The sequence below is a fragment of the Lolium perenne genome, chromosome 6 (assembly GCF_019359855.2).
Source record: "Lolium perenne isolate Kyuss_39 chromosome 6, Kyuss_2.0, whole genome shotgun sequence".
Taxonomy (NCBI): domain Eukaryota; kingdom Viridiplantae; phylum Streptophyta; class Magnoliopsida; order Poales; family Poaceae; genus Lolium; species Lolium perenne.
In genome coordinates, this window is record NC_067249.2 from 177011702 (window position 1) to 177025396 (window position 13695).

Sequence of the window (13695 nt, forward strand, 5' to 3'; positions counted from 1 at the left end):
CGTGCGACTTATAGCCCTATACACTGCACATGGGCCCGATCAAGGACATGGCCCGCTCATCATTTTCACTGTATGTGTGTTTGGTAAGACATACGCCCAAAAGAGTATGTCTTATGCCCAAAAGAGTATGTCTTATGCCCAAAAGAGTATGTCTTATTTCTCGTATGTGTGTTTGGCGTCGGGCGCGCTGCGCGCTGCAAGTGGAGAAGCCTGGGCAGTGTCCTTTTCTTGTTTGATGTGCAAACGCAAGTGTTGCCTTCTCTTTGCTTCTGCATGTAGGCTCGATTAGTTTCTAGGCCCGCCTGTCTGTGCCGTTTTGGCTTGGAAAGAAGATCCAGTTGACAGCTGTTTTGCTGCGCATCTGCAAAGCCTAATAAGGGCGACTTCTTTTGGGCTCCTGCTTATGCATAAATCGGCTTATAGAAAACGGTGGGGAGAAACTGTGGTGGGAAGAAGTTGCTAGAAGCAGGTATCTTCTATTCTTTTGGGCTTCTAAAAATTTGGCTTATTGGATGGGTTGAGTTGTGAAATATCTGTAATGCCCCTAAATTAAAATTTTGTTCTAGATAAATGATACTAATACATACGTGTGCTAGTTTTTAGCGAAAATGAGCTATAAAGGCATCAAAAAATTATGGAAAACCAAATAATAATTAAAATTAGCAGCAATTCAACATATATGACCAAATCAAAATTAGCACTCTCACAGCCATGAACATCTACACGAAAGCATGAACAAACTGAGATGATTCTGAAATTAGAGGCAGTCCATGGTGCGTGAGGACAGCCGGCCGTGAGTAGTCAAGCTGGGCGAGCGGCAGCAGCGAGGCCGGATGCGAGCGGCGACGGGCGGGGCGACGTGAGGAGAGCCGGCCGTGAGGAGTTGAGGGCGGGGACGGCGGCGCAGCGGCGGCCGCGACGGCGGGGTAGGCGGCTACGAGCGGCGGAGCCGCGAGCTGCGGCGACATTCCGTGCAGCGTGAGGAGAGCCAGCCGTGAGGAACTGAGAGCGGGGCCGGCGGCGAGCGGCGGACGCGGGGGCGGGGTAGGCGGCTATGAGCAGGCGGACGTGGGCCAGTTTTGCTTTTGCTTTTTTTTTTCCTTTTTCTATTTTCGGTGACGGACAACAGCTTCGGAGTGGCATCTGCCGTAAATTGCATTAACTTGAGGGGCTAGTTGATGTACCGGTTCGATTGGCTCGCGGAGAAGCTCGGGAAACTGGTGTCGGGCAGTTTCTCCAATTGCACAGCGTGCTCGCTTCTCGGTCGAAATAAGCTGGGCATAAGCTAAACATTTCTTTTGGGCTTCAATGGTTTGGTACCGAGAAGCAGGGCTATAAGCCCAAAAGAAGTCGCCCTAAGCCTTCCTCTGCAGCTCTTCTGACCAGACCCACCCACTTGTCCTCCTTCTGTTTTCGTCTTCCTCGAGGCTGCCCTTCCTCGACCAGAGCTGCTGAGGTGTTGCAGCCGTGTCGCCGCACCTCTGACCTCCTGCCCGCCGATGTTCGTGCGCCATGGAAGGATTGGGTTGAGGTGTGCTGGTTTCCTTTTGGGGATTTGATCTTGTTCATCTCCTTTTCTTGTGTCCCGATTCTGTGTATCCTTTATAGGCAGCTGTTCATCGAACAGATCTAGATCGTTGGTCCCTGCTTCATTCGCCCGTCATCCGTGATGTATGCATCTTACCTTTCTTTGATTGGCGCCTCTGGTAAATACTCCTGATGGCTCATCCTCCCCGGTTTCCCTGCCTTTAGATAGGTTCCGTCCGTTTATTTGTCCGTCCACCACGTCTAGCTTCAACGCCCTGCCTCTTTCTGCTGAGGTATGTCAGCTCTTCCTCTATATCCTTTTACGGTTGATTGGCCTGGTTGTCCGCATGATCTGATTCGATGGTGGTTGTTACAGTTCATGTGTTTGTTGAAATGTAGTGAGGAGATGATCTTGTTGTAGACGCTTAGATTGTGTTTGGGTTCGTTTGCTGCGCACTTATTTTTTCATGGACGCGTTATCTTCTGACTCGTCTTGTTCCTGGAGCGCTGCACACTGGCGCGAACGAGTTTCAGGTCGTGTTGCTTGGTGCGTCTATCTTCGGTCTTATTTACATTATTATCGTTTTAGGGTACTTTTTTTACGATTTTTCTCTATGCTAGCTGCCTTTTATCCCTGATATAAGCTGTCTCCTGGGGAGATTGTGGACAGATCGCAGTTTGTTGGTGTCTAGCCGTACACCTCTGTTGCTTTTTTTTTGTCCTATGGATGCATCTTGATCTGATATTGGTGTCGATCCAGGCCCTGGTCTGCAATTTTAGTCGGCAGGAACGGCAACATGGTTGTTTATCTTTTCTATTGTTGTATACGTATTAGAAAGGAATACTAAAAGACTCACCATGCTCTTTCTTTATTTCTTTCAAATATGCAAACACTGATAAGCAAGATAAACAATTCTTTTTTTTTTTTTGAGAAACACAGTACAAACGCAGGCGCTCACATACACGCGCATACACTCACCCCTATGAACGCACACACGCACACCCTACCCCTATGAGCACCTTCGGAAGACCGAGCCGGCGGATTGGATCTTGAAATTGACGAAGTCACCACAGGCGCCTCGCTGTCGACGGGAACGTCGCCTCCCACTGAAAGAATATTCCGCTTTTATGAGACACACAGATGTCAAACCTGGGGTTTGAACTCTGGTGGGCTGGGGGTACAACCACCCTCCTAACCACCCAACCTCAGGTTGGTTCTCAAGATAAACAATTCTGTTGTCTCTCCTCTACCAATTAAACATTCGGGTGCACTGTAAGACCAATAATTAACTTTTATGCAGTTTTTGTGAGCTATTCATGAAATCTGAAATTTGCGTGATGCATTTATTTTCTCTAATGCAATAGACGGCTTATCAGAAGCATTCTGTGTAAAAGTCTAGATCGCAAACCAAGTGTATGTGTTCTAGAGCATTTTTTTTTCTTAGCACAATAATAGTTTCTGCACTAAGCCCTGCACCTCATCCCAAAATCAGAAAACGCTGTGAATACTGTAGCATTAGACCGAGAAATGAATGTCGAGAGAGCGTGAGCGAGAGAGCGTGAGTGAGGAGCGCCGGGCGCCCTTCCGCGCGCCCTCGTCCGCTGCGTGGCGGCGGCGGCTTCTGCCCTTCCTCCGCCATGGGTAGCCGCGTCGCTCTGTCCGACTCTGACCTTAGCGCGGGTTCTGTGTCGTCTCGCGCTCCGCCGCCTCCCCTGCGCTCGCTGGTCGTCGCGCCGGCGGGCCTTCAGCTGGGGTCGAGGGGGTGGGACGCGGGCGCCGGGCCAAGCCGTCCTCGTCGTGAGCGGGGCGACGCCGCGCCATGCCACGGCGGCCAGCAGTGGCAGGTTAGTGAGTCCAGGCGGGCTAGGAATGCTCGCTGTGGTGAGGAGCGTGCCCGCGAGGCGCGGCGGCCTCTCCCTGCGGCTCGGCCGCCCGGTGGTAACGCCAGCAGGATTCCGGCGGCGCTCCACGGCTGCTGCTACAACTGCGGTCGGCCCGGCCACGTCTCGGCGATGTGCACCAACGACACGGTGTGCGTCCGGTGTGGTGGTACGGAGCACACGTCTCGAGACTGCAAGCGGCCGCGGAGCTCGCCGGAGATCTCCCCTCCCAGACCGGCGCCGCCTCTTCGTCGGGCTGCGGATGTGGTGCCTCTCCGCGCGCAGGCCGCCCAGCCGCGGGTTGTGTCTCGCGCGCGGGATGAGCCTCCGCGTCCTCTTGAGGCTGTGCCGCGGCTCCCGGCGGCGCCGCCGCGTGTCCTTGCGGCCCAGCTTCCTCCTGCTGGTGTTGCGCATCCTTCTGAGGCTGTGCGGACGTGGCGCGACGTCGTCTCTTCCGGCAGCGGCCAGGGCGTGTCCGAGGGTGGTTCTTCTTCGTCTGCGGTGGGCTTTTCCGCTCCATTCGCGCCGGAGTCTCCTTCGGTGGCACCTCTGGCCCAGGCGAGCCCGGCGCCCGAGCGGCTAGACCTGTGCTATCTCCGGCCGTCCCAAGGCATGGTGCAGCTGGAGGCGGACCTGGGCCGTGCCGTGATGGTCACGGTGGTGGGTCCTCGGGTTGAGGTCACTGCGGAGGTGGCGGCGGCTGAGATCCGTGCTCAGCTTCACCTGCCGCAGAGCGCCTTCTCCACCCGCGCGTTTGAGGCGGTGGATTTCCTCCTCCTCTGCGACTCCATGGAGGTCAGGGACTACATCCTCGGCTGCCCGCAGTTCTCGCTGCACTTTGATCCATGGTCAAGGCAGGCCAGTGCGGTGCTCAGGGAGGCGCCGTTCTTGGCGGACGTTGAGGTGTACGGCATACCCGGCCACGCTTGGGAGGAGCGGACCGTCACTGCTTTGCTCGATGGCTGCGGCATGATCGACGAGGTGGACCCTGAGACGGCCAGCCGGCGTGACATGGCTTGCTTCCGCGCCTCCGTTTGGACGCACGACGTCGCCGCGATTTCGGCCGTGCGATGGCTTGCGGTCCCGGAGCCGGGATCTGGCAGGCCGCTGCAAGTCTCTTCCTCCAGGCCTCGCTCGTCGTCGTCCAAGGTCCTGTGGTACAAGATTCGTTTTTGGGTCGTTCGTTGGCTAGTCGGCGAGGTCCCTTCTGCCAGTGAGTCTGGCCATGGTGGCGCTCCGTCGGGTGGCTCTGGTTCGGAGCCTAGGGACCGTGCTCCGGAGGATGCGGTGCCACCAGCTGGTCCGGTGGCGCGCCGCAGGCGGCGCCGTGCCAATCGTAGGCGGCGGGCGCGTCAGAATGCTGCTGCCGGCGATGCTGGCGTGGGCGCTGCGCTTGGGGCCTCCGCGACCCTCGGTGATGTCGCGCCACCGCCGGTAGCCGAGCCGGACCGCTGGCTTGCGGGGCGTAGCCCGGCGGCGAGCTTCTCCACGCCTAGGGCTGACGCTAGCCCTGCTGCCTTGCACAGCATGGGTGCGGCCACGGGTCTGCGGGCGGGCGCGTCTCCCGCGGAGCATGGGTGTTGGTCGCCGCACGCGGGCCAAGGCTCTCCTGTCGCTGGCTTGGCGGCTTCCGCCCAAGCCCGCTCGTCCGTGGATGCTAGCGGTTTGGAGGCGGGCTGCGTTTGTCAACGCTCGCGCCTGGCTTCGCCCTGCAGCGCGACAGCTCGTGGCTCTCCGCGTCTGCGTGGTGACGTTGCTGCGCTGGAGGTGGCAGAGGCGTTCCTGTCGGGGCAACGGACTCCTGTTCATGGGGCTTCCGCGGATTCCGGTTTGCCGTGCGCTGATTCGCCTGTGTCCTGGTCACGAGGCATGCATCCGCATGTGCATGCACTGTCGAGCCCGCTGCCTCCTGCTGCTGGCCCTGTCGCTGCACTCTGCCCAGACCCGCGCTGCTCGCCCGTGAACTCTGTGCATGTGGAGGATGTGGCTCACCTCCCGCATGTGCATGCAGACGCGGATCAGCCGCTCGATGGCCATGGTGTGGCTGGGATCTCCCAGGCCACGTCGGCGGGCGCCAGTGTGCCCGATGCCTCCGCTGATGCTGCCACTCTCTCCGCGCTGCTGAAGATGTTCAGGCAACGGCTGGAGGATCCTTTGCTATGTTTGCCGGACCCCAAGGTCGTCCGCCGCAGGCTGTTCTAGGTGCCGTCCGCTTCGGCTCGCCGTAGCCGCCGCCTTGCGGCCCCACGGTGTCTCCTCCCCCGCGATCAAGAGAGCGCAGGTGATCCTCATGAAGAAGCTTGGTCTGAGCGCCGCTGATGAGCGTCTTTCGCAACAGCAGCTGCAAGAATATGCGGCCTTGTTCGCCTCGCCGCTTGGTCCGGAGCAGCTTCGCGCCATCTCTGCGCCGTTTGGTCTCACAGCCCCTTCGGCGGTGGACTCTACGACCGATGGCTTGGAGACGGTGGCCGACGCGGCCTAGTGCCTTGTCGCACGTTGGTCAAGCTTGATCGGTGGTTCGCTTCCGTGGAGTGGAATGAGTTGTACCCCGAGGCGTCGCTCTCGGCCGTGTCCTCATCGCTCTCGGATCACTGCCCTATTCTCTTGACCACGGTGGTGCAATCCTTCGTTGGTCGGCGCTTTCGCTTTGAGCGCTTCTGGCTCAAGCTTCCGGGCTTTGCGGAGGTGGTGAAGGACCTTTGGATGGAGGTGGACGCCGATGAGCCCTTGCCTGCGGATCCGCTGCGTAGGCTTGAGTTTAAGTTGCGGAGGGCTAGCCGAGGTTTGCAGAGCTGGAGCCAACGCAAGGTTGGCTCCATTCGGGATCTCATCTTGGTGGCCAACGAGGTCATCTCGCACCTTGATTTGGCTCAGGAGGGGCGCCCTCTTTCCGTGGGCGAGTGCGAGCTCCGTCGCGGGCTGAAGCTCAAGGTCTTGGGCCTCGCCTCGATGGAACGCACCATCGTTAGGCAGCGGGCTCGGGTGGCCGGTATTGCCGAGGGGGATGCGTCCTCCAAGTTCTTCCGCATCATGGCTTCGGCGAGGCGGAGTCACAACTATATATCCATGTTGCGTTCGGGAGACCAGCTTGTGACGGATCTGTCGGCGAAGGTCGAGGTGGCCACTGACTTCTTTGTGGGTTTGCTCGGGACGGCGCAGCCGAGGGACACTGCCTTGTCTTTTCCGGCTCTTGGTCTCCACCCCCTGGACCTGTCAGCTTTAAAGGCGCCGTTCACGGAGGCTGAGGTCTGGGCGGCCATCTGTGCTATGCCCACTAACAAATCGCCGGGGCCGGATGGATTCACGTGGGAGTTTTACCGGCATTGTTGGCCAATCATCAAGGTCGATGTTATGGATGCTCTGCGGGAGGTGTGGTTTGGCAGAGACCAGGGGTTTGACGGGCTGAATGAGGCCCTTATCACCTTGCTGCCCAAGAAGGAGGGTGTGGTGGACCTGCAGGACTTCAGGCCGATCAGCCTTGTCCACAGCTTCGCTCGTCTGTTCACCAAGGTTCTAGCTCGTAGGCTGGCTCCTCGCATGCCTGACTTGGTGGACACGAACCAGACGGCCTTCATTCGCGGTCGCTGCATACAGGACAATTTTCTCCTTGTCCAGAGTTCGGCCAAGCTGTTGCACTCCAGGAGGATCCCCTCCTTCATGCTCAAAGTGGATGTGGCTAAGGCGTTCGACAGCATTTCTTGGCCTTTCCTCTTGGAGGTCCTAAGGCATCGGGGGTTCGGTCCTCGGTGGTTGCGGTGGATTGCCTTGCTCCTCCGTACGGCCAGCACCTCTGTCATGGTGAACGGTTGTGCTGGTGCCGCCTTTAGGCATGGCCGGGGTCTTCGCCAAGGCGACCCCATTTCCCCGCTTCTGTTTGTCATCGCCATGGATGTCCTGTCGGCCATGCTCCGAACCGCTGAGCAAGCTGGTGTGCTCACCGACCTTGCTTCTTTGGGCTTGCGGAACAGAGTGTCCTTATACGCGGATGATGTGGTTGTTTTTGCCAAGGCAACTGCTGAGGACCTCCAGGTGGTGTGGGCGGTGCTGGACTGTTTTGGCGCAGCCTCCGGCCTCAAGGCGAATCCGGCGAAGAGCTCTGCGGCTCCAATTCAGTGTCCTGACGATTTGCTTGCAGCCGTGGCCCCTTCGCTGCCGTGCCCTCTCAGCTCCCTTCCTTGCTCCTATCTGGGGCTGCCGTTGTCCATCCGCAAGCCAAGGAAAGCGGAGCTGCAGGCTCTTCTGGACAAGCTGGCGGCTAAGCTTCCGTTCTGGAAGGCGAGGCTGATGTCGAGGGAGGGAAGACTGGTGTATGTCCAGGCAGTCATGACGGCCTCGGTTGTCTACCACCTTCTTGCTCTTGACGTTGATCCATGGTTCATCAAGGCTGTGGACAAGCTTAGGCGCGGCTTTTTCTGGGCCGGCAAGGAGGATGCTAGGGGAGGGTGCTGCATGGTGGCGTGGCATTCCGTATGCCAGCCTAAAAGCCTAGGTGGGCTGGGTCTTCACAACCTCCGCTGGCTGAATGTGGCTCTCCGCACGCGGTGGTTATGGCTACAGCGGTCGGACGGCTCCAGGCCTTGGTCAGGGCTCGACGTGAGGGTCAGTGCTGAGGCTCGTGCCTTGTTCGATGCTTCCGTTTCCATAGAGGTCGGGAGTGGGGCCTCCGTTCGTTTCTGGGAGGACGCTTGGATCGGCGGTCTCACAGCGGGAACCATCGCCCCGGATCTCGTCGACCTTGTGCGGGAGCCTGTGCGCCGCCGCCGATCGGTGCGTGACGGGCTGGAGGGGAATGCGTGGGCTGCTGACATTTCCGGACAGCTCTCGGTGCCGGCGATTGTCCAATACCTTCGCCTGTGGGAGGCCGTTGCTCACGTGCCGTGGCCGGGGGTTGGGGAGGACCGGTTCTCTTGGAAGTGGAGTGGTGACGGAAAGTTCTCTTCTAAGTCCGCTTACCGTGTGCTCTGGCATGGTACGTGCGGGCTGCCAGGGGTGACGCTGGTTTGGGACTCCTTTGCGCCGTTGCAGTACAAGCTCCATGCTTGGCTGGCTTTGAGGCGTCGCTGTTGGACGGCAGATCGGAGGTTGTGCCGCGGCTTGCCCACTCACACCATATGCCCCCTATGTAGCGTTGCTAATGAAACTCTCGACCACCTCTCGCTCCACTGTGCGTTCTCTCAGGCGGTTTGGTCTGGCCTGGTGACCCGGCTAGGCCTTCCCGACATCGTTCCTATGGGAGATGACGGCATCAACGAGTGGTGGCTTCAGGCGGCCCATCGGTTCCCGCCGGCGGATAGGAAGAAGGCCAATTTGCTGATCATGCTCACTTTGCGCATGCTTTGGCTCGAGCGCAACGCTAGGGTGTTCGATGGAAACTTGTCGCTGGTGAATGTTACCTTAGGGTTAGTCCTCGAGGAATGGCGGGTTTGGTGTGAGTGTAGAGGTAGGCGGTTTAGAGATGTCCACTAGTTTCTGGCCTCCTTAGAGAGGCCGGTTTCTTGGTGGCTGCTATCCGTTTGTATGGGACATCTTGGTCCGCTTCTTATGCTTAATACAATGACACGCAGATCTACTGCGGGTTCTAAAAAAAAAATAGTTTCTGCACTTGTTTGCGCATACCATTGCCTCGTATTGATACTCGATTTCAGGCTATCGATCGGCTTAACCATGCGCACCTTAGCCCTACATGTTGGACATCCAACAAACTGGAGCCCTATATGTTACCAGCTAAACTTTATACCAGAGACATGAAACAAATAAGACTGTGCATGTTATTAGGAATCTGCTTGTAGGTATATATGATAAATTTTGCATTGGCGAAAAATACAGATACACTTCAACGCCCTGGCATATTCCATACAAGTGTATATGGCTGTAGTATGTTCGTATGAATTTTTCTTGCACTGCTTCAAATTAGAGTATTTAATTGTTGAACGAGGAAAACCTTGAAGGTTCTCTGCCTGCTGAAGTGTAAAATGCACCCGCTTAATTTCTTTGTGCTTACTAAACTAAAAAACAACTCATGTTGTTTATTAGTTGAAGGTTATTTATTAGTTCAAAGGCATTGTTGTGACTATAGGTGCAGGTTGTTTATTAGTTCAAAGGCATTGGGTTGTGACCTCTGACCACCCCTGCTCAAGCTTCTAAAATTGTATACCATGAATTTCAAAACTGAGCATCTTCTTTCGTTTCGTTGACATGGTAATATGTACATTCATATTTCCAATAACACATCAAATCTAGAACTTATTTAGCCTTGTAATTCGAGTTTTATGACACACCCATTTAATTGAATTTGTAAACTTATTAGGATGCTTGTATGAAGAATGCAGAGAAACAATATTTTGTGGCATGGTTAATGTTGCTTACTTTTTACAAAGAAATTTCTCGGCAGCTATATCCTCCCCACTTTCATTGGTTTTATGCAATGAAGATTTTCAATCAGCTACCATAAACCTTTGCTAATTGTTATGCTTGTTCATAACATGATTTAGCTGCTCTTTTATGCACTGCAGATTTTGTAATAGGGAATTTTCCTTATTTTGTGCATCTTTCCACTGTAAGAACAAAATAAATATTCACTTCTGGAATTTTACGTACTCTCTTTTTCCGAGCATTACTACATTCTAGGCTGCAATTCTGTTAGCCAACCAAGGAACCAACAAATGCCGATGCATCAAGTGCCCCTCTTTTTTTAATGTTTCGAACTTTTAAATTTCTATGACTTGGTGACCTGAATATTATTAGGAGATGATACACACTTCAATTTTTCTTGACTAAACAATTGCTTTGACCCTTTTATGGGACCATAAATCTCCTGTCCCTTCCTTATATTGTGTGGTCAATGCATGTGAGATGGCTATTGAAGGTTATTTGGCTCTTTTTTATTTATCCATAAGGAATTATTTGGTTCTTTTGATTATGTGTATTTTATGAGAGGCAAGAAGGCGCATCACTTTCTCTTCTGCTCAAAATTAATCTAAGCTTCTGTTTATTCTTCTTTTTCTATACTGAAGCGATTCCACTGCTCGGGAACAAGCTGGTTCGTTGCTCCACTACTTAATTATTTTTGTTGGATTTCTATTTTTCATCAGTAAAATGTATGATGTTGGAGAACATTAGCCGAAACGTAGTGTTTTTGCAGGCTGGTCTGATGGGCCTCCACAATGAGGATGCCAATTATCCTAAGAAGAGGTGCATGATGTTTCTTGTCTGTTTAGGCCGCGGATTTCCATCTCTACTGTCATTGTTTATTTGAGTTTCTTCCTCTTTGGCAGGGTGATGTGGCCACTTTATGTGCAAGTTGCAAATCTTCTTTGGTTGACTGGAAAGAAGGGAAAGTAGCTCAATGCATGTTCAATGACTTTGGGCTATCTATGGAAGATATCTTCATAGGATCATTTTCTTGTTCTTTATATCATGTTTTTTCCTTGTGTAAATGCTTATGTGGATCCTCCATTCTCCTGTTATAGGTGCCAATCCATCTTGGTGCTGCTGCATACTCCTTTTGATCCAGGCCTATTTTGCTTTGTATGTGAATTGTTAATGTGCTCATGTCTAAATGGTGATGTGTATTACGCTATTGAATTGTATTGAAGTAAACTGTTTTTACCTACAAAACGAAAAATCCACAAGGAGCATTGGTAAGCTCTTTCATGTTATATGTAAAGTACTTGCTTTTCCATAAATGTTATTCTCTATGAAAAACAGGCCTGGTACCACCGAATATCTTCTGAAATTGTAACACATGTACATCTGAAATGGTGCCTCTGCATGCATGTTGTACAGCAAATGTAGGGAAAGAAGAATGATGTGATGAGATGAAGAATGGACAAAAGCTCAAGCTTGGGGATGCATGCACCCCAAGACATATTCAAGAGGTACAAACGTCAAAGTTTGGGGATGCCATGCATCCCCTTTTCATCAACAAAGCAACATGTTATCTCTCTATGCGCTATATTTTTATTGCTTCATACGCTATGTGTTTTTGGAGCGTCTTTATTTTTGTTTTTGTTTAGTTTTGTTTTGATTTTTGTAACATTTATTGGATCCCGGCACATTTGTTTTAGAGAACGACCCGTTTCTTTTTAATTGCATAGAACGCTCTAGTTTTCGCTGTTATTGTTCTGCGAGTGTTCTAGTTTTCTGGTACTGCGTTTAGCTCTTGTTCTTTCACTTGAATTTTGTTTAGATCACGTTTGTATTCTTTATTTATGTATTATTAGCTCTCTTGTCTATAATGTATTTCATTAGTTATTTCAAATAAGTTGATTGGCGTTGGATATGAGTAAAATATTTTATGACTATAGTGATGCAAAAGGAAGCTTGTCTAGACCGTGACATAGATTTTAGCATGTCATGTTGGATGTTATTATTTTCATATGCTTGGTACTTATTATTTTAGCATGACTTGTTTTAAATGGATGAGAGTGCATAATGTGTCATTGAAAGAATCATGTGTTGTTTCTATCATAAAAGTATAGTACTGTGGTATTATCATTTGATGCTTTATTGGGTTGACTTGGCGCATGCTTACACCATGTTATAACTATAACCGGTCAACTAAAGCCTCTATGATGATTTAGGATATGACTTGTAATATCACTTTATGCTTTGATTGATAATATTTTGTCGCTATGCATGATTATGACCATTATTGTTCTTTTAATTGGTCGCTCCCAGTCTTTTGCTAGCCTTCACCTATGCTGAGTATGATCTCTACTCGTGCATCCAACCACCATTAAACAAAGTTTTCCAATTGTATCCACCATATCTAACTACTAGAATTATTGCTATTCCAACTAATTCATCATGTTTTTATTTATCTTCCAAATTAAATTTTGGCATTAGAAAATTAGTCAGTAAAGCTCTCATGAACTGGCACATTTACTTTCTTTTACTTAATAAATTTGACCATTGTGCCTATTTTATGAAGTTTATGTGTTTGCAAATTGCGCGATGGGAGTTAGTAGAACCATGCTTTCATGGGGAACACTTTCGACATTGCACTTATATTTAGTTGATGTCATGTTCTTTTGTTTATGGATGCCTAGCGGTGCGAAATAAAATGAAAACTTATAAGTTCATGGAGTTTGTATATGAGTTAGGGAAACGTCTGGGCCGCTAATCTAAGACATGCATCATTCATGGTGGAAATTTACACCTAAGCCGTATTAAGCATTCTATGAAGCATTTGCAATAAAAAAGCTATACTCATAGTAAATAAAAAATTGTTGAGATGCTCACTGTCTGTTTGTCTTGTCATTTTAGCATGGGATTGCTCCACAAGAGTACCTCCATATCATCGGACAAGAGGTACCCGTTGGTTGTTCTCAATAATACATGTATACTTACAATGACAAGAACTTATTTGAGACCTAAGTTGAGTAGCATGAGGTTTAGGTACTCGCATTCAAGGGGCATGAGATTTTCAACTTGTGATTTGCAAGCATATAGGTCATTTTTGACTCACATTAATTTTAACCATTCAAGATGTTTATGATAGGGGCAATAAGAGCTCAAAGCTAATAAGTACCATACTTTTTGGAAGGTTTATAAAACTTGTTTATCTTGCTTACTCTGCAAAGATTCTCTCTTTTACTTTTATGTTGAGTCTCCATCTTCTAATTTATGCACCGATTAAGAGAGGGTAGTTGTCATTTTTAGTGTCTAGTCACCCTGCTATTGCTTGTTCTTTAATTACTTGTATCTAGTCACCCTCTGAACTTTAAAGGTGTCCTAGCATTTATGTTTTGCTATTCCATAAAGAACATGTTGAGTACCACTTTGTTATGTTTACTCTATGATCATAAACACACAGTTGCTTTCAATGCACTATCATTCATGATCCTTTGTTTGAGTTACTCTTCATGTTATAACATAGTTGCCAAATTCTATTGAATTATATCTATCATGCCTATGTTAGAGTACTTAGATCCCAGCTCATAATGCTTTACATGCTTGATCAAGATTGTGTTGGCTTCATGTCACCTTAAAAATTATCTTTGTTATCACTTACCTACTTGAGGACGAGCAAGAGTTAAGTTTGGGGATGCTGATACGTCTCAAACGTATCTATAATTTTTGATGCTCCATGCTTGTTTTACACCAATTCATATATGTTTTGCTTACACTTAGATGCACTTTTACATGATTTCCGGCACTAACCTATTAACAAGATGCCACAGTGCCAGTTCCATGTTTTCTGTTGTTTTTGTATTTCAGAAAAGTTGTACAGGAAGTATTCTCGGAATTAGACGAAACAAAAGCCGAAGTCAATATTTTATCGAA

At 50.5% G+C, this 13695-nt stretch overlaps 1 long non-coding RNA gene across 2 annotated transcripts; it reads left to right on the forward strand.

Moving 5' to 3' along the window:
• The first annotated feature begins 1362 nt into the window (after nucleotides 1–1362).
• Nucleotides 1363–11114, forward strand: LOC127306867 (uncharacterized). 2 transcript variants are annotated; one of them, XR_011747454.1, is made up of 4 exons: nucleotides 1363–1531; nucleotides 1609–1820; nucleotides 10422–10599; nucleotides 10683–11114. It is a non-coding gene; the product is annotated as an uncharacterized lncRNA (long non-coding RNA). The 2 variants fall into 2 exon arrangements; XR_011747453.1 differs by lacking the exons at nucleotides 1363–1531; nucleotides 1609–1820 and having other exon boundaries at nucleotides 8790–10599.
• Nucleotides 11115–13695: the final 2581 nt, after the last annotated feature.